Raw genomic sequence first — 27,825 nt, forward strand, 5'->3', positions numbered from 1 at the left:
AAGGAGAGTCCTTAATTGAATAACTTATCTGTGCTCTGCACTTTACCTCTGAATCCATAAACCATTTTGGACAGTGTGCTTTAGAAGTCTGCTTCAAAATGTTCCTTGCTGGTAACATGTACATGGGACGTTGGAAACAGTGAGATAGACTGTAGTGCAAGGGACTGGTTATTGTGAAACAGCAAAGAAAATATACATTCTGGAAGAATACCATCGAAAAGAAGTGTGACCCTAACAGCCAAAAAGAAGATGAAGTGCTGAGCCCTTTTAAGCAAAAAATTCTTTTCCCAAACATTTCACTGACCGAATCTTCACAAAACAAAAATGATGCTTTTAAAGTCATTAAACCCGAATTTTCGTGCACACAAATCTTCTGAATCAGATGCCTCTCGTTGTGCCGACTGAATCCATGTCCCTTTCGATATTCTGCTGACATGCACACTATTAAATGTGCCACTAACTTATACAATCAAAGAATAAGGGAATGGTTGCAGCCCGTCGCGCCCATGCCAACTCTCAACAAGTCTCACTCCCCTGTCATTTACACACAGCTGTGCAATTTTTTTCATTCGGATACTTATCCAACTCGTTTTGAAAGATAAGAATGAGTCTGACTCCACCGCCCTTTAGAGCAGTGTATTCCAGATTTTAACCACTTGCTGAGGAATGGCCACTCCTGTTCCTCTGTATAAAGGCAGAGAAACACGGGATCAATTCCTGCCACACTCACAACCTTGCTAAATATAGCACCGTCATACTATTCTCGTGACACAAGCTCCATCAGTGTAGTCCAGCTGTTGAGGTTAAAGCTCTGGTTATGTTCCCAACAATGCTACTGCCACAGCATTTCCGTAGTGTAGTGGTTATCACGTTCGCCTCACACGCGAAAGGTCCCTGGTTCGAAACCGGGAGGAAACATTATGCAAACGTTTTAATTAATGATTAGCTAAAATTAAATCATTCATATTCGTGGTTCAATATTAACAGAGTGCAGTGTCTCACGATGCTGGTCCATTTGCTGATTTCTCTCTGCAGTTCTGTTCACACTCAAATTCTTCACAGTGTCTCTCACTCCCTCCCGTTTCCAGCCCTGACGCTGGAGAAACCATATCTCAAAGCTGCACATTCCGTGCATTCAGGTCAGCTGTGAGAGATTATTAAAGGATCCTGCCACGCCACCAAGCTTCACAACAGAAAATTAAAGCCACAAACAAACCCATCGACTAATCGCTCTTCCCCAGCTCCAGAATGAGTGAGGGCGGGACAAGCCCGAACTTCCGCTCCCACACTCTCCAATCAGCCGCTGCCGGCGGAAAGCGGAGAATGCAGCATCAAACAGCGGTTTACCGCCCTTCACTGGGCTGCAAAATGCCACCGTTCGAGACAACGCCCCCCGTACACCGAACAGCAGCCTCATAAGATGCTTCATCTCAGCTTCCTGAGTTCGAGCCCCAGCTTGCACGAACACTTCTTCACTGGAAACACCATTAATTATCTGATTGCCACGTTTTGCATTATGAAAGTAATCCTAACCGATAATTATATAATCATAGAGGTTTACAGCATGGAAGGAGTCATTTAAGCCCATCGTATCTGCACCGGCCAACAAATGCCCAGTTTTAGGTGTGTCCCCCTGCACCTTATTGCATTTCATGTGCACATCTAAGAACTTGTTAAATGTGGTGAGGGTTTCTGCCTGCACCACACTTTCAGGCAGTGAGTTTGAGACCCCCACAAACATCTGCATGCAGAATGTTCACTTCAAATCCCCTTTAACCCTTACACTAATTACTTTTAAATTATGCAGCCTGGTTGTTGACCACTCCGCTATGTGAAATAGACCCTTTTAAACAACAATATCTAGGCCCCTCCTATTTTTATACACCTCAATACTGTCGCCCATCAGCCTCCTCTGTTCCAAGGAAAACAAACCCATCCTATCCAATCTGTCCTCATAGCAAAGTTGCTCCACTGCCGGCAACAACTACGTAAAGCTCCTCTGTACCCTCTCCAGCGTATTCACGTCCTTCCTTCAATGCGGTGACTAGAACTGCACGCAGTACTCCAGCTGTGGCCTAACCAGAATTTTATACAGTTCTAGCATAACCCACTTGCTGTTCTGTTCCTTGCTTCTGCCAATAAATGCAACCATTCCATATGACTTCTTAACCAACTTTTCCAACTGGCCAGCTACCTTCAGGGATCTGTGGACAAGCAATCCCAGTTACCTTTGTTCCTCTGCACTTCTCAATGTCATACCAGTTGATGTGTATTCTCTTTCCTTGTTAGACCTCCACAAATGCGCGATCTCTCACATCTCTGGTTTAAATTCAATTTGCCACTGCTCTACCCACTTATCAGTTGATGGATATCTTCCTGGAGTCTCCAGCTTTCTTCTTCATTATCAACCACACTGCCTATTTTAATAACACCTGAAAACTTCGTAATCATAACACTTATATTCAAGTTTAGATCATGGATAAATACCATAAAAAGCAATGGATCTGGCACTGAAAACTGTGCAACCCCACTGGAAACATCCTTCCAGCCACAAAAACACCCATCAAACATTACCCTTTGCTTCCTGCCTGTGAGCCAAATTTGGATCCAATTTGCCACTGCGCCCTGAATTACATGGGCTTTTACTTAGAAAATGCATAATCATTAAATGTTTTCCTGCCTTCATGGGAAAACATCATTAATTGACTGATGATCTTCATTTGCACAACTAAAGAAATGTTAACAGAAGGAGAGTCCTTAATTGAATAACTTATCTGTGCTCTGCACTTTACCTCTGAATCCATAAACCATTTTGGACACTGTGCTTTAGAAGTCTGCTTCAAAATGTTCATTGCTGGTAACATGTACATGAGACGTTGGAAACAGTGAGATAGACTGTAGTGCAAGGGACTGGTTATTGTGAAACAGCAAAGAAAATATACATTCTGGAAGAATACCATCGAAAAGAAGTGTGGCCCTAACAGCCAAAAAGAAGATGAAGTGCTGAGCCCTTTTCAGCAAAAAATTATTTTTCAAACATTTCTCTGACCGAATCTTCATAAAAGAAAAATGATGCTTTTAAAGTCATTAAACCCGAATTTTCGTGCACCCGAATCTTCTGAATCAGATGCCTCTCGTTGTGTCGACTGAATCCATGTCCCTTTCAAAATTCTGCTGACATGCGCACTATTAAATGTGCCACTAACTTATAGAATCAAAGAATAAGGGAATGGATGCAGCCCGTCGAGCCCATGCCAACTCTCAACAAGTCTCACTCCCCTGTCATTTACCCACAGCTGTGCAATTTTTTTCATTCGGATACTTATCCAACTCCGTTTTGAAAGATAAGATTGAGTCTGACTCCACCGCCCTTTAGAGAAGTGTATTCCAGATTCTAACCACTTGCTGAGGAATGGCCACTCCTATTCCTATGTATAAAGGCAGAGAAACACGGGATCAATTCCTGCCACACTCACAACCTTGCTAAATATAGCACCGTTATTCTATTCTCGTGACACAAGCTCCAGAAGTGTAGTCCAGCTGTTGAGGTTAAAGCTCTGGTTATGTTCCCAACAATGTTACTGCCACAGCGTTTCTGTAGTGTAGTGGTTATCACGTTCGCCTAACACGCGAAAAGTCCCCGGTTCGAAACCGGGCGGAAACATAATGCAAACGTGTTCAATTAATGATAAGATAAAATTAAACCATTCATATTAGTGGTTCAATATTAACAGAGTGCAGTGTCTCACGATGCTGGTCCATTTGCTGATTTCTCTCTACCGTTCTGTTCACACTCAAATTCTTCACAGTGTCTCTCACTCCCTCCCGTTTCCAGCCCTGACGCTGGAGAAACCATATCTCAAAGCTGCACATTCCGTGCATTCAGGTCAGCTGTCAGCTTTTATTAAAGGATCCTGCCACGCCACCAAGCTTCACAACAGAAAATTAAAGCCACAAACAAACCCATCGACTAATCGCTCTTCCCCAGCTCCAGAATAAGTGAGGGTGGGACAAGCCCTAACTTCCGCTCCCACACTCTCCAATCAGCCGCTGCCGGCGGAAAGCGGAGAATGCAGCATCAAACAGCGGTTTACCGCCCTTCACTGGGCTGCAAAATGCCACCGTTCGAGACAACGCTCCCCGTACACTGAACAGCAGCCTCATAAGATGCTTCATCTCAGCTTCCTGAGTTCGAGCCCCAGCTTGCACGAACACTTCTTCACTGGAAACACCATTAATTATCTGATTGCCACGTTTTGCATCATGAAAGTAATCCTAACCGATAATTATATAATCATAGAGGTTTACAGCATGGAAGGAGTCATTTAAGCCCATCGTATCTGCACCGGCCAACAAATGCCCAGTTTTAGGTGTGTTCCCCTGCACCTTATTGCATTTCATGTGCACATCTAAGAACTTGTTAAATGTGGTGAGGGTTTCTGCCTGCACCACACTTTCAGGCAGTGAGTTTGAGACCCCCACAAACATCTGCATGCAGAATGTTCACTTCAAATCCCCTTTAACCCTTACACTAATTACTTTTAAATTATGCAGCCTGGTTGTTGACCACTCCGCTATGTGAAATCGACCCTTTTAAACAACAATATCTAGGCTCCTCCTATTTTTATACACCTCAATACTGTCGCCCATCAGCCTCCTCTGTTCCAAGGAAAACAAACCCATCCTATCCAATCTGTCCTCATAGCAAAGTTGCTCCACTCCCGGCAACAACTACGTAAATCTCCTCTGTACCCTCTCCAGCGTATTCACGTCCTTCCTTCAATGCGGTGACTAGAACTGCACGCAGTACTCCAGCTGTGGCCTAACCAGAATTTTATACAGTTCTAGCATAACCCACTTGCTGTTCTGTTCCTTGCTTCTGCCAATAAATGCTACCATTCCATATGACTTCTTAACCAACTTTTCCAACTGGCCAGCTACCTTCAGGGATCTGTGGACAAGCAATGCCAGTTACCTTTGTTCCTCTACACTTCTCAATGTCATACCAGTTGATGTGTATTCCCTTTCCTTGTTAACCCTCCACAAATGCGCTATCACTAACATCTCTGGAATAAATTCCATTTGCCACTGCTCTACCCCCTTATCTGTTGATTGATATCTTCCTGGAGTCTCCAGCTTTCTTCTTCATTATCAACCCACTGCCTATTTTAATAACACCTGAAAACTTCGTAATCATAACACCTATATTCAAGTTTAGATCATTGATAAATACCATAAAAAGCAATGGATCTGGCACTGAAAACTGCAGAACCCCACTGGAATCATCCTTCCAGTCACAAAAACACCCATCAAACATTACCCTTTGCTTACTGCCTCTGAGCCAAATTTGGATCCAATATGCCACTTCGCCCTGAATCACATGGGCATTTACTTAGAAAATGCATAATCATTAAATGTTATCCTGCCTTCATGGGAAAACATCATTAATTGACTGATGATCTTCATTTGCACAACTAAAGAAATGTTAACTGAAGGAGAGTCCTTAATTGAATAACTTATCTGTGCTCTGCACTTTACCTCTGAATCCATAAACCATTTTGGACAGTGTGCTTTAGAAGTCTGCTTCAAAATGTTCCTTGCAGGTAACATGTACATGGAACGTTGGAAACAGTGAGATAGACTGTAGTGCAAGGGACTGGTTATTGTGAAACAGCAAAGAAAATATACATTCTGGAAGAATACCATCGAAAAGAAGTATGACCCTAACAGCCAAAAAGAAGATGAAGTGCTGAGCCCTTTTCAGCAAAAAATTATTTTCCCAAGCATTTTTCTGACCGAATCTTCACAAAACAAAAATGATGCTTTTAAAGTCATTAAACCCGAATTTTCGTGCACCCAAATCTTCTGAATCAGATGCCTCTCGTTGTGCCGACTGAATCCATGTCCCTTTCAATATTCTGCTGACATGCACACTATTAAATGTGCCACTAACTTATACAATCAAAGGATAAGGGAATGGTTGCAGCCCGTCGAGCCCATGCCAACTCTCAACAAGTCTCACTCCCCTGTCATTTACACACAGCTGTGCAATTTTTTTCTTTCGGATACTTATCCAACTCGTTTTGAAAGATAAGAATGAGTCTGACTCCACCGCCCTTGAGAGCAGTGTATTCCAGATTTTAACCACTTGCTGAGGAATGGCCACTCCTGTTCCTCTGTATAAAGGCAGAGAAACACGGGATCAATTCCTGCCACACTCACAACCTTGCTAAATTTCGCACCGTCATTCTATTCTCGTGACACAAGCTCCATAAGTGTAGTCCAGCTGTTGAGGTTAAAGCTCTGGTTATGTTCCCAACAATGCTGCTGCCACAGCATTTCCGTAGTGTAGTGGTTATCACGTTCGCCTCACACGCGAAATGTCCCCGGCTCGAAACCGGGCGGAAACATTATGCAAACGTGTTCAATTAATGATTAGCTAAAATTAAATCATTCATATTCGTGGTTCAATATTAACAGAGTGCAGAGTCTCACGATGCTGGTCCATTTGCTGATTTCTCTCTGCAGTTCTGTTCACACTCAAATTCTTCACAGTGTCTCTCACTCCCTCCCGTTTCCATCCCTGACGCTGGAGAAACCATATCTCAAAGCTGCACATTCCGTACATTCAGGTCAGCTGTGAGCTTTTATTAAAGGATCCTGCCACGCCACCAAGCTTCACAACAGAAAATTAAAGCCACAAACAAACCCATCGACTAATCGCTCTTCCACAGCTCCAGAATGAGTGAGGGCGGGACAAGCCCTAACTTCCGCTCCCACACTCTCCAATCAGCCGCTGCCGGCGGAAAGCAGAGAATGCAGCATCAAACAGCGGTTTACCGCCCTTCACTGGGCTGCAAAATGCCACCGTTCCAGACAACGCTCCCCGTACACCGAACAGCAGCCTCATAAGATGCTTCATCTCAGCTTCCTGAGTTCGAGCCCCAGCTTGCACGAACACTTCTTCACTGGAAACACCATTAATTATCTGATTGCCACGTTTTGCATCATGAAAGTAATCCTAACCGATAATTATATAATCATAGAGGTTTACAGCATGGAAGGAGTCATTTAAGCCCATCGTATCTGCACCGGCCAACAAATGCCCAGTTTTAGGTGTGTCCCCCTGCACCTTATTGCATTTCATGTGCACATCTAAGAACTTGTTAAATGTGGTGAGGGTTTCTGCCTGCACCACACTTTCAGGCAGTGAGTTTGAGACCCCCACAAACATCTGCAAGCAGAATGTTCACTTCAAAACACCTTTAACCCTTACACTAATTACTTTTAAATTATGCAGCCTGGTTGTTGACCACTCCGCTATGTGAAATAGACCCTTTTAAACAACAATATCTAGGCCCCTCCTATTTTTATACACCTCAATACTGTCGCCCATCAGCCTCCTCTGTTCCAAGGAAAACAAACCCATCCTATCCAATCTGTCCTCATAGCAAAGTTGCTCCACTGCTGGCAACAACTACGTAAAGCTCCTCTGTACCCTCTCCAGCGTAATCACGTCCTTCCTTCAATGCGGTGACTAGAACTGCACGCAGTACTCCAGCTTTGGCCTAACCAGAATTTTATACAGTTCTAGCATAAACCACTTGCTGTTCTGTTCCTTGCTTCTGCCAATAAATGCAACCATTCCATATGACTTCTTAACCAACTTTTCCAACTGGCCAGCTACCTTCGGGGATCTGTGGACAAGCAATCCCAGTTACCTTTATCCTCTACACTTCTCAATGTCATACCAGTTGATGTGTATTCCCTTTCCTTGTTCGCCCTCCACAAATGCGCGATCTCTCACATCTCTGGATTAAATTCCATTTGCCACTGCTCTGCCCCCTTATCAGTTGATTGATATCTTCCTGGAGTCTCCAGCTTTCTTCTTCATTATCAACCCACTGCCTATTTTAATAACACCTGAAAACTTCGTAATCATAACACCTATATTCAAGTTTAGATCATTGATAAATACCATAAAAAGCAATGGATCTGGCACTGAAAACTGCGGAACCCCACTGGAATCATCCTTCCAGTCACAAAAACAACCATCAAACATTACCCTTTGCTTACTGCCTCTGAGCCAAATTTGGATCCAATTTGCCACTTCGCCCTGAATCACATGGGCATTTACTTAGAAAATGCATAATCATTAAATGTTATCCTGCCTTCATGGGAAAACATCATTAATTGACTGATGATCTTCATTTGCACAACTAAAGAAATGTTAACTGAAGGAGAGTCCTTAATTGAATAACTTATCTGTGCTCTGCACTTTACCTCTGAATCCATAAACGATATTGGACAGTGTGCTTTAGAAGTCTGCTTCAAAATGTTCCTTGCTGGTAACATGTACATGGGACGTTGGAAACAGTAAGATAGACTGTAGTGCAAGGGACTGGTTATTGTGAAACAGCAAAGAAAATATACAGTCTGGAAGAATACCATCGAAAAGAAGTGTGACCCTAACAGCCAAAAAGAAGATGAAGTGCTGAGCCCTTTTCAGCAAAAAATTCTTTTCCCAAACATTTTTCTGACCGAATCTTCACAAAACAAAAATGATGCTTTTAAAGTCATTAAACCCGAATTTTCGTGCACCCAAATCTTCTGAATCAGATGCCTCTCGTTGTGCCGACTGAATCCATGTCGCCTTTCAATATTCTGCTGACATGCACACTATTAAATGTGCCACTAACTTATACAATCAAAGAATAAGGGAATGGTTGCAGCCCGTCGAGCCCATGCCAACTCTCAACAAGTCTCACTCCCCTGTCATTTACACACAGCTGTGCAATTTTTTTCATTCGGATATTTATCCAACTCGTTTTGAAAGATAAGAATGAGTGTGACTCCACCGCCCTTTAGAGCAGTGTATTCCAGATTTTAACCACTTGCTGAGGAATGGCCACTCCTGTTCCGATGTATAAAGGCAGAGAAACACGGGATCAATTCCTGCCACACTCACAACCTTGCTAAATTTCGCACCGTCATTCTATTCTCGTGACACAAGCTCCATAAGTGTAGTCCAGCTGTTGAGGTTAAAGCTCTGGTTATGTTCCCAACAATGCTACTGCCACAGCGTTTCCGTAGTGTAGTGGTTATCACGTTCGCCTCACACGCGAAAGGTCCCGGTTCGAAACCGGGCGGAAACATTATGCAAACGTGTTCAATTAATGATTAGATAAAATTAAATCATTCATATTAGTGGTTCAATATTAACAGAGTGCAGTGTCTCACGATGCTGGTCCATTTGCTGATTTCTCTCTGCCGTTCTGTTCACACTCAAATTCTTCACAGTGTCTCTCACTCCCTCCCGTTTCCAGCCCTGACGCTGGAGAAACCATATCTCAAAGCTGCACATTCCGTGCATTCAGGTCAGCTGTCAGCTTTTATTAAAGGATCCTGCCACGCCACCAAGCTTCACAACAGAAAATTAAAGCCACAAACAAACCCATCGACTAATCGCTCTTCCCCAGCTCCAGAATGAGTGAGGGCGGGACAAGCCCTAACTTCCGCTCCCACACTCTCCAATCAGCCGCTGCCGGCGGAAAGCGGAGAATGCAGCATCAAACAGCGGTTTACCGCCCTTCAGTGGGCTGCAAAATGCCACCGTTCGAGACAACGCTCCCCGTACACCGAACAGCAGCCTCATAAGATGCTTCATCTCAGCTTCCTGAGTTCGAGCCCCAGCTTGCACGAACACTTCTTCACTAGAAACACCATTAATTATCTGGTTGCCACGTTTTGCATCATGAAAGTAATCCTAACCGATAATTATATAATCATAGAGGTTTGCAGCATGGAAGGAGTCATTTAAGCCCATCGTATCTGCACCGGCCAACAAATGCCCAGTTTTAGGTGTGTCCCCCTGCAACTTATTGCATTTCATGTGCACATCTAAGAACTTGTTAAATGTGGTGAGGGTTTCTGCCTGCACCACACTTTCAGGCAGTGAGTTTGAGACCCCCACAATCATCTGCATGCAGAATGTTCACTTCAAATCCCCTTTAACCCTTACACTAATTACTTTGAAATTATGCAGCCTGGTTGTTGACCACTCCGCTATGTGAAATAGACCCTTTTAAACAACAATATCTAGGCCCCTCCTATTTTTATACACCTCAATACTGTCGCCCATCAGCCTCCTCTGTTCCAAGGAAAACAAACCCATCCTATCCAATCTGTCCTCATAGCAAAGTTGCTCCACTCCCGGCAACAACTACGTAAATCTCCTCTGTACCCTCTCCAGCGTATTCACGTCCTTCCTTCAATGCGGTGACTAGAACTGCACGCAGTACTCCAGCTGTGGCCTAACAAGAATTTTATACAGTTCTAGCATAACCCACTTGCTGTTCTGTTCCTTGCTTCTGCCAATAAATGCTACCATTCCATATGACTTCTTAACCAACTTTTCCAACTGGCCAGCTACCTTCAGGGATCTGTGGACAAGCAATCCCAGTTTCCTTTGTTCCTCTACACTTCTCAATGTCATACCAGTTGATGTATATTCCCTTTCCTTGTTAGCCCTCCACAAATGCGCTATCACTAACATCTCTGGATTAAATTCAATTTGCCACTGCTCTACCCTCTTATCTGTTGATTGATATCTTCCTGGAGTCTCCAGCTTTCTTCTTCATTATCAACCCACTGCCTATTTTAATAACACCTGAAAACTTCGTAATCATAACACCTATATTCAAGTTTAGATCATTGATAAATACCATAAAAAGCAATGGATCTGGCACTGAAAACTGCAGAACCCCACTGGAATAATCCTTCCAGTCACAAAAACACCCATCAAACATTACCCTTTGCTTACTGCCTCTGAGCCAAATTTGGATCCAATATGCCACTTCGCCCTGAATCACATGGGCATTTACTTAGAAAAAGCATAATCATTAAATGTTATCCTGCCTTCATGGGAAAACATCATTAATTGACTGATGATCTTCATTTGCACAACTAAAGAAATGTTAACTGAAGGAGAGTCCTTAATTGAATAACTTATCTGTGCTCTGCACTTTACCTCTGAATCCATAAACCATTTTGGACAGTGTGCTTTAGAAGTCTGCTTCAAAATGTTCCTTGCTGGTAACATGTACATGGGACGTTGGAAACAGTGAGATAGACTGTAGTGCAAGGGACTGGTTATTGTGAAACAGCAAAGAAAATATACATTCTGGAAGAATACCATCGAAAAGAAGTGTGACCCTAACAGCCAAAAAGAAGATGAAGTGCTGAGCCCTTTTAAGCAAAAAATTCTTTTCCCAAACATTTCACTGACCGAATCTTCACAAAACAAAAATGATGCTTTTAAAGTCATTAAACCCGAATTTTCGTGCACACAAATCTTCTGAATCAGATGCCTCTCGTTGTGCCGACTGAATCCATGTTCCTTTCGATATTCTGCTGACATGCACACTATTAAATGTGCCACTAACTTATACAATCAAAGAATAAGGGAATGGTTGCAGCCCGTCGAGCCCATGCCAACTCTCAACAAGTCTCACTCCCCTGTCATTTACACACAGCTGTGCAAGTTTTTTCATTCGGATACTTATCCAACTCGTTTTGAAAGATAAGAATGAGTCTGACTCCACCGCCCTTTAGAGCAGTGTATTCCAGATTTTAACCACTTGCTGAGGAATGGCCACTCCTGTTCCTCTGTATAAAGGCAGAGAAACACGGGATCAATTCCTGCCACACTCACAACCTTGCTAAATATAGCACCGTCATACTATTCTCGTGACACAAGCTCCATCAGTGTAGTCCAGCTGTTGAGGTTAAAGCTCTGGTTATGTTCCCAACAACGCTACTGCCACAGCATTTCCGTAGTGTAGTGGTTATCACGTTCGCCTCACACGCGAAAGGTCCCTGGTTCGAAACCGGGAGGAAACATTATGCAAACGTTTTAATTAATGATTAGCTAAAATTAAATCATTCATATTCGTGGTTCAATATTAACAGAGTGCAGTGTCTCACGATGCTGGTCCATTTGCTGATTTCTCTCTGCAGTTCTGTTCACACTCAAATTCTTCACAGTGTCTCTCACTCCCTCCCGTTTCCAGCCCTGACGCTGGAGAAACCATATCTCAAAGCTGCACATTCCGTGCATTCAGGTCAGCTGTGAGAGATTATTAAAGGATCCTGCCACGCCACCAAGCTTCACAACAGAAAATTAAAGCCACAAACAAACCCATCGACTAATCGCTCTTCCCCAGCTCCAGAATGAGTGAGGGCGGGACAAGCCCGAACTTCCGCTCCCACACTCTCCAATCAGCCGCTGCCGGCGGAAAGCGGAGAATGCAGCATCAAACAGCGGTTTACCGCCCTTCACTGGGCTGCAAAATGCCACCGTTCGAGACAACGCCCCCCGTACACCGAACAGCAGCCTCATAAGATGCTTCATCTCAGCTTCCTGAGTTCGAGCCCCAGCTTGCACGAACACTTCTTCACTGGAAACACCATTAATTATCTGATTGCCACGTTTTGCATTATGAAAGTAATCCTAACCGATAATTATATAATCATAGAGGTTTACAGCATGGAAGGAGTCATTTAAGCCCATCGTATCTGCACCGGCCAACAAATGCCCAGTTTTAGGTGTGTCCCCCTGCACCTTATTGCATTTCATGTGCACATCTAAGAACTTGTTAAATGTGGTGAGGGTTTCTGCCTGCACCACACTTTCAGGCAGTGAGTTTGAGACCCCCACAAACATCTGCATGCAGAATGTTCACTTCAAATCCCCTTTAACCCTTACACTAATTACTTTTAAATTATGCAGCCTGGTTGTTGACCACTCCGCTATGTGAAATAGACCCTTTTAAACAACAATATCTAGGCCCCTCCTATTTTTATACACCTCAATACTGTCGCCCATCAGCCTCCTCTGTTCCAAGGAAAACAAACCCATCCTATCCAATCTGTCCTCATAGCAAAGTTGCTCCACTGCCGGCAGCAACTACGTAAAGCTCCTCTGTACCCTCTCCAGCGTATTCACGTCCTTCCTTCAATGCGGTGACTAGAACTGCACGCAGTACTCCAGCTGTGGCCTAACCAGAATTTTATACAGTTCTAGCATAACCCACTTGCTGTTCTGTTCCTTGCTTCTGCCAATAAATGCAACCATTCCATATGACTTCTTAACCAACTTTTCCAACTGGCCAGCTACCTTCAGGGATCTGTGGACAAGCAATCCCAGTTACCTTTGTTCCTCTGCACTTCTCAATGTCATACCAGTTGATGTGTATTCTCTTTCCTTGTTAGACCTCCACAAATGCGCGATCTCTCACATCTCTGGTTTAAATTCAATTTGCCACTGCTCTACCCACTTATCAGTTGATTGATATCTTCCTGGAGTCTCCAGCTTTCTTCTTCATTATCAACCACACTGCCTATTTTAATAATACCTGAAAACTTCGTAATCATAACACTTATATTCAAGTTTAGATCATGGATAAATACCATAAAAAGCAATGGATCTGGCACTGAAAACTGTGCAACCCCACTGGAAACATCCTTCCAGCCACAAAAACACCCATCAAACATTACCCTTTGCTTCCTGCCTGTGAGCCAAATTTGGATCCAATTTGCCACTGCGCCCTGAATTACATGGGCTTTTACTTAGAAAATGCATAATCATTAAATGTTTTCCTGCCTTCATGGGAAAACATCATTAATTGACTGATGATCTTCATTTGCACAACTAAAGAAATGTTAACAGAAGGAGAGTCCTTAATTGAATAACTTATCTGTGCTCTGCACTTTACCTCTGAATCCATAAACCATTTTGGACACTGTGCTTTAGAAGTCTGCTTCAAAATGTTCATTGCTGGTAACATGTACATGAGACGTTGGAAACAGTGAGATAGACTGTAGTGCAAGGGACTGGTTATTGTGAAACAGCAAAGAAAATATACATTCTGGAAGAATACCATCGAAAAGAAGTGTGGCCCTAACAGCCAAAAAGAAGATGAAGTGCTGAGCCCTTTTCAGCAAAAAATTATTTTTCAAACATTTCTCTGACCGAATCTTCATAAAAGAAAAATGATGCTTTTAAAGTCATTAAACCCGAATTTTCGTGCACCCGAATCTTCTGAATCAGATGCCTCTCGTTGTGTCGACTGAATCCATGTCCCTTTCAAAATTCTGCTGACATGCGCACTATTAAATGTGCCACTAACTTATAGAATCAAAGAATAAGGGAATGGATGCAGCCCGTCGAGCCCATGCCAACTCTCAACAAGTCTCACTCCCCTGTCATTTACCCACAGCTGTGCAATTTTTTTCATTCGGATACTTATCCAACTCCGTTTTGAAAGATAAGATTGAGTCTGACTCCACCGCCCTTTAGAGAAGTGTATTCCAGATTCTAACCACTTGCTGAGGAATGGCCACTCCTATTCCTATGTATAAAGGCAGAGAAACACGGGATCAATTCCTGCCACACTCACAACCTTGCTAAATATAGCACCGTTATTCTATTCTCGTGACACAAGCTCCAGAAGTGTAGTCCAGCTGTTGAGGTTAAAGCTCTGGTTATGTTCCCAACAATGTTACTGCCACAGCGTTTCTGTAGTGTAGTGGTTATCACGTTCGCCTAACACGCGAAAAGTCCCCGGTTCGAAACCGGGCGGAAACATAATGCAAACGTGTTCAATTAATGATAAGATAAAATTAAATCATTCAGATTAGTGGTTCAATGTTAACAGAGTGCAGTGTCTCACGATGCTGGTCCATTTGCTGATTTCTCTCTGCAGTTCTGTTCACATTCAAATTCTACACAGTGTCTCTCACTCCCTCCCGTTTACAGCCCTGACGCTGGAGAAACCAGATCTCAAAGCTGCACATTCCTTGCATTCAGGTCAGCTGTGAGAGATTATTAAAGGATCCTGCCACGCCACCACGCTTCACAACAGAAAATTAAAGCCACAAACAAACCCATCGACTAATCGCTCTTCCTCAGCTCCAGAGTGAGTGAGGGCGGGACAAGCCCTAACTTCCGCTCCCACACTCTCCAATCAGCCGCTGCCGGCGGAAAGCGGAGAATGCAGCATCAAACAGCGGTTTACCGCCCTTCACTTGGCTGCAAAATGCCAACGTTCCAGACAACGCTCCCCGTGCTCTGAACAGCAGCCTCATAAGATGCTTCATCTCAGCTTCCTGAGTTCGAGCCCCAGCTTGCACGAACACTTCTTCACTGGAAACAGCATTAATTATCTGATTGCCACGTTTTGCATCATGAAAGTAATCCTAACCGATAATTATATAACCATGGAGGTTTACAGCATGGAAGGAGTCATTTACGCCCATCGTATCTGCACCGGCCAAAAAATGCCCAGTTTTAGGTGTGTACCCCTGCACCTTATTGCATTTCATGTGCACATCTAAGAACTGGTTAAATGTGGTGAGGGTTTCTGCCTGCACCACACTTTCAGGCAGTGAGTTTGAGACCCCCACAAACATCTGCATGCAGAATGTTCACTTCAAATCCCCTTTAACCCTTACACTAATTACTTTTAAATTATGCAGCCTGGTTGTTGACCACTGCACTATGTGAAATAGACCCTTTTAATCAACAATATCTAGGCGTCTCCTATTTTTATACACCTCAATGCGGTCGCCCTTCAGCCTCCTCTGTTCCAAGGAAAACAAACCCATCCTATCCAATCTGTCCTCATAGCAAAGTTGCTCCACTCCCGGCAACATCTACGTAAATCTCCTCTGTACCCTCTCCAGCGTATTCACGTTCTTCCTTCAGTGCGGTGACCAGAACTTCACGCAGTACTCCAGCTGTGGCCTAACCAGAATTTTATACAGTTCTAGCATAACCCACTTGCTGTTCTGTTCCTTGCTTCTGCCAATAAATGCAACCATTCCATATGACTTCTTAATCAACTTTTCCAACTGGTCAGCTGCCTTCAGGGATCTGTGGACAAGCAATCCCAGTTACCTTTGTTCCTCTACACTTCTCAATGTCATACCAGTTGATGTGTATTCCCTTTCCTTGTTAGCCCTCCACAAATGCGCGATCTCTCACATCTCTGGATTAAATTCAATTTGCCACTGCTCTACCCCCTTATCAGTTGATTGATATCTTCCTGGAGTCTCCAGCTTTCTTCTTCATTATCAACCACACTGCCTATTTTAATAACACCTGAAAACTTCGTAAGCATAACACATATATTCAAGTTTAGATCATTGATAAATACCATAAAAAGCAATGGATCTGGCACTGAAAACTGTGGAACCCCACTGGAAACATCCTTCCAGTCACAAAAACACCCATCAAACATTACCGTTTGCTTCCTGCCTCTGAGCCAAATTTGGATCCAATTTGCCACTTCGCCCTGAATCACATGGGCTTTTACTTAGAAAATGCATAATCATTAAATGTTATCCTGCCTTTGTGGGAAAACATCATTAATTGACTGATGATGTTCATTTGCACAACTAAAGAAATGTAACTGAAGGAGAATCCTTAATTGAATAACTTATCTGTGCTCTGCACTTTAGCTCTGAATCCATAAACCATTTTGGACACTGTGCTTTAGAAGTCTGCTTCAAAATGTTCATTGCTGGTAACATGTACATGAGACGTTGGAAACAGTGAGATAGACTGTAGTGCAAGGGACTGGTTATTGTGAAACAGCAAAGAAAATATACATTCTGGAAGAATACCATCGAAAAGAAGTGTGGCCCTAACAGCCAAAAAGAAGATAAAGTGCTGAGCCCTTTTCAGCAAAAAATTATTTTTCAAACATTTCTCTGACCGAATCTTCATAAAAGAAAAATGATGCTTTTAAAGTCATTAAACCCGAATTTTCGTGCACCCGAATCTTCTGAATCAGATGCCTCTCGTTGTGTCGACTGAATCCATGTCCCTTTCAATATTCTGCTGACATGCACACTATTAAATGTGCCACTAACTTATAGAATCAAAGAATAACGGAATGGATGCAGCCCGTCGAGTCCATGCCAACTCTCAACAAGTCTCACTCCCCTGTCATTTACCCACAGCTGTGCAATTTTTTTCATTCGGATACTTATCCAACTCCGTTTTGAAAGATAAGATTGAGTCTGACTCCACCGCCCTTTAGAGAAGTGTATTCCAGATTCTAACCACTTGCTGAGGAATGGCCACTCCTATTCCTATGTATAAAGGCAGAGAAACACGGGATCAATTCCTGCCACACTCACAACCTTGCTAAATATAGCACCGTTATTCTATTCTCGTGACACAAGCTCCAGAAGTGTAGTCCAGCTGTTGAGGTTAAAGCTCTGGTTATGTTCCCAACAATGTTACTGCCACAGCGTTTCTGTAGTGTAGTGGTTATCACGTTCGCCTAACACGCGAAAAGTCCCCGGTTCGAAACCGGGCGGAAACATTATGCAAACGTGTTCAATTAATGATAAGATAAAATTAAATCATTCAGATTAGTGGTTCAATGTTAACAGAGTGCAGTGTCTCACGATGCTGGTCCATTTGCTGATTTCTCTCTGCAGTTCTGTTCACATTCAAATTCTACACAGTGTCTCTCACTCCCTCCCGTTTACAGCCCTGACGCTGGAGAAACCAGATCTCAAAGCTGCACATTCCTTGCATTCAGGTCAGCTGTGAGAGATTATTAAAGGATCCTGCCACGCCACCACGCTTCACAACAGAAAATTAAAGCCACAAACAAACCCATCGACTAATCGCTCTTCCTCAGCTCCAGAGTGAGTGAGGGCGGGACAAGCCCTAACTTCCGCTCCCACACTCTCCAATCAGCCGCTGCCGGCGGAAAGCGGAGAATGCAGCATCAAACAGCGGTTTACCGCCCTTCACTTGGCTGCAAAATGCCAACGTTCCAGACAACGCTCCCCGTGCTCTGAACAGCAGCCTCATAAGATGCTTCATCTCAGCTTCCTGAGTTCGAGCCCCAGCTTGCACGAACACTTCTTCACTGGAAACAGCATTAATTATCTGATTGCCACGTTTTGCATCATGAAAGTAATCCTAACCGATAATTATATAACCATGGAGGTTTACAGCATGGAAGGAGTCATTTACGCCCATCGTATCTGCACCGGCCAAAAAATGCCCAGTTTTAGGTGTGTACCCCTGCACCTTATTGCATTTCATGTGCACATCTAAGAACTTGTTAAATGTGGTGAGGGTTTCTGCCTGCACCACACTTTCAGGCAGTGAGTTTGAGACCCCCACAAACATCTGCATGCAGAATGTTCACTTCAAATCCCCTTTAACCCTTACACTAATTACTTTTAAATTATGCAGCCTGGTTGTTGACCACTCCGCTATGTGAAATAGACCCTTTTAAACAACAATATCTAGGCCCCTCCTATTTTTATACACCTCAATACTGTCGCCCATCAGCCTCCTCTGTTCCAAGGAAAACAAACCCATCCTATCCAATCTGTCCTCATAGCAAAGTTGCTCCACTGCCGGCAACAACTACGTAAAGCTCCTCTGTACCCTCTCCAGCGTATTCACGTCCTTCCTTCAATGCGGTGACTAGAACTGCACGCAGTACTCCAGCTGTGGCCTAACCAGAATTTTATACAGTTCTAGCATAACCCACTTGCTGTTCTGTTCCTTGCTTCTGCCAATAAATGCAACCATTCCATATGACTTCTTAACCAACTTTTCCAACTGGCCAGCTACCTTCAGGGATCTGTGGACAAGCAATCCCAGTTACCTTTGTTCCTCTGCACTTCTCAATGTCATACCAGTTGATGTGTATTCTCTTTCCTTGTTAGACCTCCACAAATGCGCGATCTCTCACATCTCTGGTTTAAATTCAATTTGCCACTGCTCTACCCACTTATCAGTTGATTGATATCTTCCTGGAGTCTCCAGCTTTCTTCTTCATTATCAACCACACTGCCTATTTTAATAACACCTGAAAACTTCGTAATCATAACACTTATATTCAAGTTTAGATCATGGATAAATACCATAAAAAGCAATGGATCTGGCACTGAAAACTGTGCAACCCCACTGGAAACATCCTTCCAGCCACAAAAACACCCATCAAACATTACCCTTTGCTTCCTGCCTGTGAGCCAAATTTGGATCCAATTTGCCACTGCGCCCTGAATTACATGGGCTTTTACTTAGAAAATGCATAATCATTAAATGTTTTCCTGCCTTCATGGGAAAACATCATTAATTGACTGATGATCTTCATTTGCACAACTAAAGAAATGTTAACAGAAGGAGAGTCCTTAATTGAATAACTTATCTGTGCTCTGCACTTTACCTCTGAATCCATAAACCATTTTGGACACTGTGCTTTGGAAGTCTGCTTCAAAATGTTCATTGCTGGTAACATGTACATGAGACGTTGGAAACAGTGAGATAGACTGTAGTGCAAGGGACTGGTTATTGTGAAACAGCAAAGAAAATATACATTCTGGAAGAATACCATCGAAAAGAAGTGTGGCCCTAACAGCCAAAAAGAAGATGAAGTGCTGAGCCCTTTTCAGCAAAAAATTATTTTTCAAACATTTCTCTGACCGAATCTTCATAAAAGAAAAATGATGCTTTTAAAGTCATTAAACCCGAATTTTCGTGCACCCGAATCTTCTGAATCAGATGCCTCTCGTTGTGTCGACTGAATCCATGTCCCTTTCAAAATTCTGCTGACATGCGCACTATTAAATGTGCCACTAACTTATAGAATCAAAGAATAAGGGAATGGATGCAGCCCGTCGAGCCCATGCCAACTCTCAACAAGTCTCACTCCCCTGTCATTTACCCACAGCTGTGCAATTTTTTTCATTCGGATACTTATCCAACTCCGTTTTGAAAGATAAGATTGAGTCTGACTCCACCGCCCTTTAGAGAAGTGTATTCCAGATTCTAACCACTTGCTGAGGAATGGCCACTCCTATTCCTATGTATAAAGGCAGAGAAACACGGGATCAATTCCTGCCACACTCACAACCTTGCTAAATATAGCACCGTTATTCTATTCTCGTGACACAAGCTCCAGAAGTGTAGTCCAGCTGTTGAGGTTAAAGCTCTGGTTATGTTCCCAACAATGTTACTGCCACAGCGTTTCTGTAGTGTAGTGGTTATCACGTTCGCCTAACACGCGAAAAGTCCCCGGTTCGAAACCGGGCGGAAACATAATGCAAACGTGTTCAATTAATGATAAGATAAAATTAAATCATTCAGATTAGTGGTTCAATGTTAACAGAGTGCAGTGTCTCACGATGCTGGTCCATTTGCTGATTTCTCTCTGCAGTTCTGTTCACATTCAAATTCTACACAGTGTCTCTCACTCCCTCCCGTTTACAGCCCTGACGCTGGAGAAACCAGATCTCAAAGCTGCACATTCCTTGCATTCAGGTCAGCTGTGAGAGATTATTAAAGGATCCTGCCACGCCACCACGCTTCACAACAGAAAATTAAAGCCACAAACAAACCCATCGACTAATCGCTCTTCCTCAGCTCCAGAGTGAGTGAGGGCGGGACAAGCCCTAACTTCCGCTCCCACACTCTCCAATCAGCCGCTGCCGGCGGAAAGCGGAGAATGCAGCATCAAACAGCGGTTTACCGCCCTTCACTTGGCTGCAAAATGCCAACGTTCCAGACAACGCTCCCCGTGCTCTGAACAGCAGCCTCATAAGATGCTTCATCTCAGCTTCCTGAGTTCGAGCCCCAGCTTGCACGAACACTTCTTCACTGGAAACAGCATTAATTATCTGATTGCCACGTTTTGCATCATGAAAGTAATCCTAACCGATAATTATATAACCATGGAGGTTTACAGCATGGAAGGAGTCATTTACGCCCATCGTATCTGCACCGGCCAAAAAATGCCCAGTTTTAGGTGTGTACCCCTGCACCTTATTGCATTTCATGTGCACATCTAAGAACTGGTTAAATGTGGTGAGGGTTTCTGCCTGCACCACACTTTCAGGCAGTGAGTTTGAGACCCCCACAAACATCTGCATGCAGAATGTTCACTTCAAATCCCCTTTAACCCTTACACTAATTACTTTTAAATTATGCAGCCTGGTTGTTGACCACTGCACTATGTGAAATAGACCCTTTTAATCAACAATATCTAGGCGTCTCCTATTTTTATACACCTCAATGCGGTCGCCCTTCAGCCTCCTCTGTTCCAAGGAAAACAAACCCATCCTATCCAATCTGTCCTCATAGCAAAGTTGCTCCACTCCCGGCAACATCTACGTAAATCTCCTCTGTACCCTCTCCAGCGTATTCACGTTCTTCCTTCAGTGCGGTGACCAGAACTTCACGCAGTACTCCAGCTGTGGCCTAACCAGAATTTTATACAGTTCTCGCATAACCCACTTGCTGTTCTGTTCCTTGCTTCTGCCAATAAATGCAACCATTCCATATGACTTCTTAATCAACTTTTCCAACTGGTCAGCTGCCTTCAGGGATCTGTGGACAAGCAATCCCAGTTACCTTTGTTCCTCTACACTTCTCAATGTCATACCAGTTGATGTGTATTCCCTTTCCTTGTTAGCCCTCCACAAATGCGCGATCTCTCACATCTCTGGATTAAATTCAATTTGCCACTGCTCTACCCCCTTATCAGTTGATTGATATCTTCCTGGAGTCTCCAGCTTTCTTCTTCATTATCAACCACACTGCCTATTTTAATAACACCTGAAAACTTCGTAAGCATAACACATATATTCAAGTTTAGATCATTGATAAATACCATAAAAAGCAATGGATCTGGCACTGAAAACTGTGGAACCCCACTGGAAACATCCTTCCAGTCACAAAAACACCCATCAAACATTACCGTTTGCTTCCTGCCTCTGAGCCAAATTTGGATCCAATTTGCCACTTCGCCCTGAATCACATGGGCTTTTACTTAGAAAATGCATAATCATTAAATGTTATCCTGCCTTTGTGGGAAAACATCATTAATTGACTGATGATGTTCATTTGCACAACTAAAGAAATGTTAACTGAAGGAGAATCCTTAATTGAATAACTTATCTGTGCTCTGCACTTTAGCTCTGAATCCATAAACCATTTTGGACACTGTGCTTTAGAAGTCTGCTTCAAAATGTTCATTGCTGGTAACATGTACATGAGACGTTGGAAACAGTGAGATAGACTGTAGTGCAAGGGACTGGTTATTGTGAAACAGCAAAGAAAATATACATTCTGGAAGAATACCATCGAAAAGAAGTGTGGCCCTAACAGCCAAAAAGAAGATAAAGTGCTGAGCCCTTTTCAGCAAAAAATTATTTTTCAAACATTTCTCTGACCGAATCTTCATAAAAGAAAAATGATGCTTTTAAAGTCATTAAACCCGAATTTTCGTGCACCCGAATCTTCTGAATCAGATGCCTCTCGTTGTGTCGACTGAATCCATGTCCCTTTCAATATTCTGCTGACATGCACACTATTAAATGTGCCACTAACTTATAGAATCAAAGAATAACGGAATGGATGCAGCCCGTCGAGTCCATGCCAACTCTCAACAAGTCTCACTCCCCTGTCATTTACCCACAGCTGTGCAATTTTTTTCATTCGGATACTTATCCAACTCCGTTTTGAAAGATAAGATTGAGTCTGACTCCACCGCCCTTTAGAGAAGTGTATTCCAGATTCTAACCACTTGCTGAGGAATGGCCACTCCTATTCCTATGTATAAAGGCAGAGAAACACGGGATCAATTCCTGCCACACTCACAACCTTGCTAAATATAGCACCGTTATTCTATTCTCGTGACACAAGCTCCAGAAGTGTAGTCCAGCTGTTGAGGTTAAAGCTCTGGTTATGTTCCCAACAATGTTACTGCCACAGCGTTTCTGTAGTGTAGTGGTTATCACGTTCGCCTCACACGCGAAAAGTCCCCGGTTCAAAACCGGGCGGAAACATTATGCAAACGTGTTCAATTAATGATAAGATAAAATTAAATCATTCAGATTAGTGGTTCAATGTTAACAGAGTGCAGTGTCTCACGATGCTGTTCCATTTGCTGATTTCTCTCCAGTTCTGTTCACACTCAAATTCTACACAGTGTCTCTCATTCCCTCCCGCTTCCAGCCCTGACGCTGGAGAAACCATATCTCAAAGCTGCACATTCCGTGCATTCAGGTCAGCTGTGAGAGATTATTGAAGGATCCTGCCACGCCACCACGCTTCACAACAGAAAATTAAAGCCACAAACAAACCCATCGACTAATCGCTCTTCCTCAGCTCCAGAGTGAGTGAGGGCGGGACAAGCCCTAACTTCCGCTCCCACACTCTCCAAACAGCCGCTGCCGGCGGAAAGCGGAGAATGCAGCATCAAACAGCGGTTTACCGCCCTTCACTGGGCTGCAAAATGCCACCGTTCCAGACAACGCTCCCCGTGCTCCGAACAACAGCCTCATAAGATGCTTCATCTCAGCTTCCTGAGTTCGAGCCCCAGCTTGCACGAACACTTCTTCACTGGAAACAGCATTAATTATCTGATTGCCACGTTTTGCATCATGAAAGTAATCCTAACCGATAATTATATAATCATAGAGGTTTACAGCATGGAAGGACTCATTTACGCCCAACGTATCTGCACCGGCCAACAAATGCCCAGTTTTAGGTGTGTCCCCCTGCACCTTATTGCATTTCATGTGCACATCTAAGAACTTGTTAAATGTGGTGAGGGTTTCTGCCTGCACCACACTTTCAGGCAGTGAGTTTGAAACCCCCACAAACATATGCATGCAGAATGTTCACTTCAAATCCCCTTTAACCCTTACACTAATTACTTTTAAATTATGCAGCCTGGTTGTTGACCACTCCACTATGTGAAATAGACCCTTTTAATCAACAATATCTAGGCCTTTCCTATTTTTATACACCTCAATGCGGTCGCCCATCAGCCTCCTCTGTTCCAAGGAAAACAAACCCATCCTATCCAATCTGTCCTCATAGCAATGTTGCTCCACTCCCGGCAACATCTACGTAAATCTCCTCTGTACCCTCTCCAGCGTATTCACGTTCTTCCTTCAATGTGGTGACCAGAACTGCACGCAGAACTCCAGCTGTGGCCTAACCAGAATTTAATACAGTTCTAGCATAACCCACTTGCTGTTCTGTTCCTTGCTTCTGCAATAAATGCAACCATTCCATATGAATTCTTAATCAACTTTTCCAACTGGTCAGCTACCTTCAGGGATCTGTGGACAAGCAATCCCAGTTACCTTTTTTCCTCTACACTTCTCAATGTCATACCAGTTGATGTGTATTCCCTTTCCTTGTTAGCCCTCCACAAATGCGCGATCTCTCACATCTCTGGATTAAATTCAGTTTGCCACTGCTCTACCCCCTTATCAGTTGATTGATATCTTCCTGGAGTCTCCAGCTTTCTTCTTCATTATCAACCACACTGCCTATTTTAATAACACCTGAAAACTTCGTAATCATAACACCTATATTCAAGTTTAGATCATTGATAAATACCATAAAAAGCAATGGATCTGGCACTGAAAACTGTGGAACCACACTGGAAACATCCTTCCAGTCACAAAAACACCCATCAAACATTACCTTTTGCTTCCTGCCTCTGAGCCAAATTTGGATCCAATTTGCCACTTCGCCCTGAATCACATGGGCTTTTACTTAGAAAATGCATAATCATTAAATGTTATCCTGCCTTCATGGGAAAACATCATTAATTGACTGATGATCTTCATTTGCACAACTAAAGAAATGTTAACTGAAGGAGAATCCTTAATTGAATAACTTATCTGTGCTCTGCACTTTACCTCTGAATCCATAAACCATTTTGGACACTGTGCTTTAGAAGTCTGCTTCAAAATGTTCATTGCTGGTAACATGTATACGAGACGTTGGAAACAGTGAGATAGACTGCAGTGCAAGGGACTGGTTATTGTGAAACAGCAAAGAAAATATACATTCTGGAAGAATACCATCGAAAAGAAGTGTGGCCCTAACAGCCAAAAAGAAGATGAAGTGCTGAGCCCTTTTCAGCAAAAAATTCTTTTTCAAACATTTCTCTGACCGAATCTTCACAAAAGAAAAATGATGCTTTTAAAGTCATTAAACCCGAATTTTCATGCACCGGAATCTTCTGAATCAGATGCCTCTCGTTGTGCCGACTGAATCCATGTCCCTTTCAATATTCTGCTGACATGCACACTATTAAATGTGCCACTAACTTATAGAATCAAAGCATAAGGGAATGGATGCAGCCCGTCGAGCCCATGCCAACTCTCAACAAGTCTCACTCCCCTGTCTTTTACCCACAGCTGTGCAATTTTTTTCATTCGGATACTTATCCAACTCCGTTTTGAAAGATAAGATTGAGTCTGACTCCACCGCCCTTTAGAGAAGTGTATTCCAGATTCTAACCACTTGCTGAGGAATGACCACTCCTGTTCCTATGTATAAAGGCAGAGAAACACGGGATCAATTCCTGCCACACTCACAACCTTGCTAAATATAGCACCGTCATTCTATTCTCGTGACACAAGCTCCAGAAGTGTCGTCCAGCTGTTGAGGTTAAAGCTCTGGTTATGTTCCCAACAATGTTAATGCAACAGCGTTTCCGTAGTGTAGTGGTTATCACGTTCGCCTAACACGCGAAAAGTCCCCGGTTCGAAACCGGGCGGAAACATTATGCAAACGTGTTCAATTAATGAGAAGATAAAATTAAATCATTCATATTAGTTGTTCAATGTTAACAGAGTGCAGTGTCTCACGATGCTGTTCCATTTGCTGATTTCTCTCTGCAGTTCTGTTCACACTCAAATTCTACACAGTGTCTCTCACTCCCTCCCGTTTCCAGCCCTGACGCTGGAGAAACCATATCTCAAAGCTGCACATTCCGTGCATTCAGGTCAGCTGTGAGAGTTTATTAACGGATCCTGCCACGCCACCACGCTTCACAACAGAAAATTAAAGCCACAAACAAACCCATCGACTAATCGCTCTTCCTCAGCTCCAGAGTGAGTGAGGGCGGGACAAGCCCTAACTTCCGCTCCCACACTCTCCAATCAGCCGCTGCCGGCGGAAAGCGGAGAATGCAGCATCAAACAGCGGTTTACCGCCCTTCACTGGGCTGCAAAATGCCACCGTTCCAGACAACGCTCCCCGTGCTCCGAACAGCAGCCTCATAAGATGCTTCATCTCAGCTTCCTGAGTTCGAGCCCCAGCTTGCACGAACACTTCTTCACTGGAAACACCATTAATTATCTGATTGCCACGTTTTGCATCATGAAAGTAATCCTAACCGATAATTATATAATCATAGAGGTTTGCAGCATGGAAGGAGTCATTTAAGCCTATCGTATCTGCACCGGCCAACAAATGCCCAGTTTTAGGTGTGTACCCCTGCACCTTATTGCATTTCATGTGCACATCTCAGAACTGGTTAAATGTGGTGAGGGTTTCTGCCTGCACCACACTTTCAGGCAGTGAGTTTGAGACCCCCACAAACATCTGCATGCAGAATGTTCACTTCAAATCCCCTTTAACCCTTACACTAATTACTTTTAAATTATGCAGCCTGGTTGTTGACCACTCCACTATGTGAAATAGACCCTTTTAATCAACAATATCTAGGCCCCTCCTATTTTTATACACCTCAATGCGGTCGCCCATCAGCCTCCTCTGTTCCAAGGAAAACAAACCCATCCTATCCAATCTGTCCTCATAGCAAAGTTGCTCCACTCCCGGCAACATCTACGTAAATCTCCTCTGTACCCTCTCCAGCGTATTCACGTTCTTCCATCAATGCGGTGACCAGAACTGCACGCAGTACTCCAGCTGTGGCCTAACCAGAATTTTATACAGTTCTAGCATAACCCACTTGCTTTTCTGTTCCTTGCTTCTGCCAATAAATGCAACCATTCCATATGAATTCTTCATCAACTTTTCCAACTGGCCAGCTACCTTCAGGGATCTGTGGACAAGCAATCCCAGTTACCTTTGTTTCTCTACACTTATCAATGTCATACCAGTTGATGTGTATTCCCTTTCCTTGTTAGCCCTCCACAAATGCGCGATCTCTCACATCTCTGGATTAAATTCAATTTGCCACTGCTCTACCCCCTTATCAGTTGATTGATATCTTCCTGGAGTCTCCAGCTTTCTTCTTCATTATCAACCACAATGCCTATTTTAATAACACCTGAAAACTTCGTAATCATAATACTTATATTCAAGTTTAGATCATTGATAAATACCATAAAAAGCAATGGATCTGGCACTGAAAACTGCGGAACCACACTGGAAACATCCTTCCAGTCACAAAAACACCCATCAAACATTACCCTTTGCTTCCTGCCTCTGAGCCAAATTTTGATCCAATTTGCCACTTCGCCCTGAATCACATGGGCTTTTACTTAGAAAATGCATAATCATTAAATGTTATACTGCCTTCATGGGAAAACATCATTAATTGACTGATGATCTTCATTTGCACAACTAAAGAAATGTTAACTGAAGGAGAATCCTTAATTGAATAACTTATCTGTGCTCTGCACTTTACCTCTGAATCCATAAACCATTTTGGACACTGTGCTTTAGAAGTCTGCTTCAAAATGTTCATTGCTGGTAACATGTACATGAGACGTTGGAAACAGTGAGATAGACTGCAGTGCAAGGGACTGGTTATTGTGAAACAGCAAAGAAAATATACATTCTGGAAGAATACCATCGAAAAGAAGTGTGGCCCTAACAGCCAAAAAGAAAATGAAGTGCTGAGCCCCTTTAAGCAAAAAATTCTTTTTCAAACATTTCTCTGACCGAATCTTCACAAAAGAAAAATGATGCTTTTAAAGTCATTAAACCCGAATTTTCGTGCACCC

At 43.2% G+C, this 27,825-nt stretch overlaps 10 non-coding genes across 10 annotated transcripts; all 10 read left to right on the forward strand.

Moving 5' to 3' along the window:
• Positions 1 to 845: 845 nt before the first annotated feature.
• On the forward strand, positions 846 to 918 carry trnav-cac (transfer RNA valine (anticodon CAC)). Its single transcript has one exon. It is a non-coding gene; the product is annotated as a tRNA-Val (tRNA).
• A 2,673-nt stretch (positions 919 to 3,591) lies between these two features.
• Positions 3,592 to 3,664, forward strand: trnav-aac (transfer RNA valine (anticodon AAC)). The gene has a single exon. It is a non-coding gene; the product is annotated as a tRNA-Val (tRNA).
• Positions 3,665 to 6,337: 2,673 nt separating this feature from the next.
• trnav-cac (transfer RNA valine (anticodon CAC)) lies at positions 6,338 to 6,410 on the forward strand. The gene has a single exon. It is a non-coding gene; the product is annotated as a tRNA-Val (tRNA).
• Positions 6,411 to 9,083: 2,673 nt separating this feature from the next.
• On the forward strand, positions 9,084 to 9,155 carry trnav-cac (transfer RNA valine (anticodon CAC)). Its single transcript has one exon. It is a non-coding gene; the product is annotated as a tRNA-Val (tRNA).
• Positions 9,156 to 11,828: 2,673 nt separating this feature from the next.
• trnav-cac (transfer RNA valine (anticodon CAC)) lies at positions 11,829 to 11,901 on the forward strand. Its single transcript has one exon. It is a non-coding gene; the product is annotated as a tRNA-Val (tRNA).
• A 2,673-nt stretch (positions 11,902 to 14,574) lies between these two features.
• On the forward strand, positions 14,575 to 14,647 carry trnav-aac (transfer RNA valine (anticodon AAC)). The gene has a single exon. It is a non-coding gene; the product is annotated as a tRNA-Val (tRNA).
• Positions 14,648 to 17,320: 2,673 nt separating this feature from the next.
• On the forward strand, positions 17,321 to 17,393 carry trnav-aac (transfer RNA valine (anticodon AAC)). The gene has a single exon. It is a non-coding gene; the product is annotated as a tRNA-Val (tRNA).
• Positions 17,394 to 20,067: 2,674 nt separating this feature from the next.
• Positions 20,068 to 20,140, forward strand: trnav-aac (transfer RNA valine (anticodon AAC)). The gene has a single exon. It is a non-coding gene; the product is annotated as a tRNA-Val (tRNA).
• A 2,674-nt stretch (positions 20,141 to 22,814) lies between these two features.
• Positions 22,815 to 22,887, forward strand: trnav-cac (transfer RNA valine (anticodon CAC)). Its single transcript has one exon. It is a non-coding gene; the product is annotated as a tRNA-Val (tRNA).
• Positions 22,888 to 25,558: 2,671 nt separating this feature from the next.
• trnav-aac (transfer RNA valine (anticodon AAC)) lies at positions 25,559 to 25,631 on the forward strand. Its single transcript has one exon. It is a non-coding gene; the product is annotated as a tRNA-Val (tRNA).
• The last annotated feature ends 2,194 nt before the right edge of the window (positions 25,632 to 27,825 follow it).

Source organism: Pristiophorus japonicus, chromosome 3 (assembly GCF_044704955.1).
Source record: "Pristiophorus japonicus isolate sPriJap1 chromosome 3, sPriJap1.hap1, whole genome shotgun sequence".
NCBI classification, from domain to species: Eukaryota; Metazoa; Chordata; class Chondrichthyes; family Pristiophoridae; genus Pristiophorus; species Pristiophorus japonicus.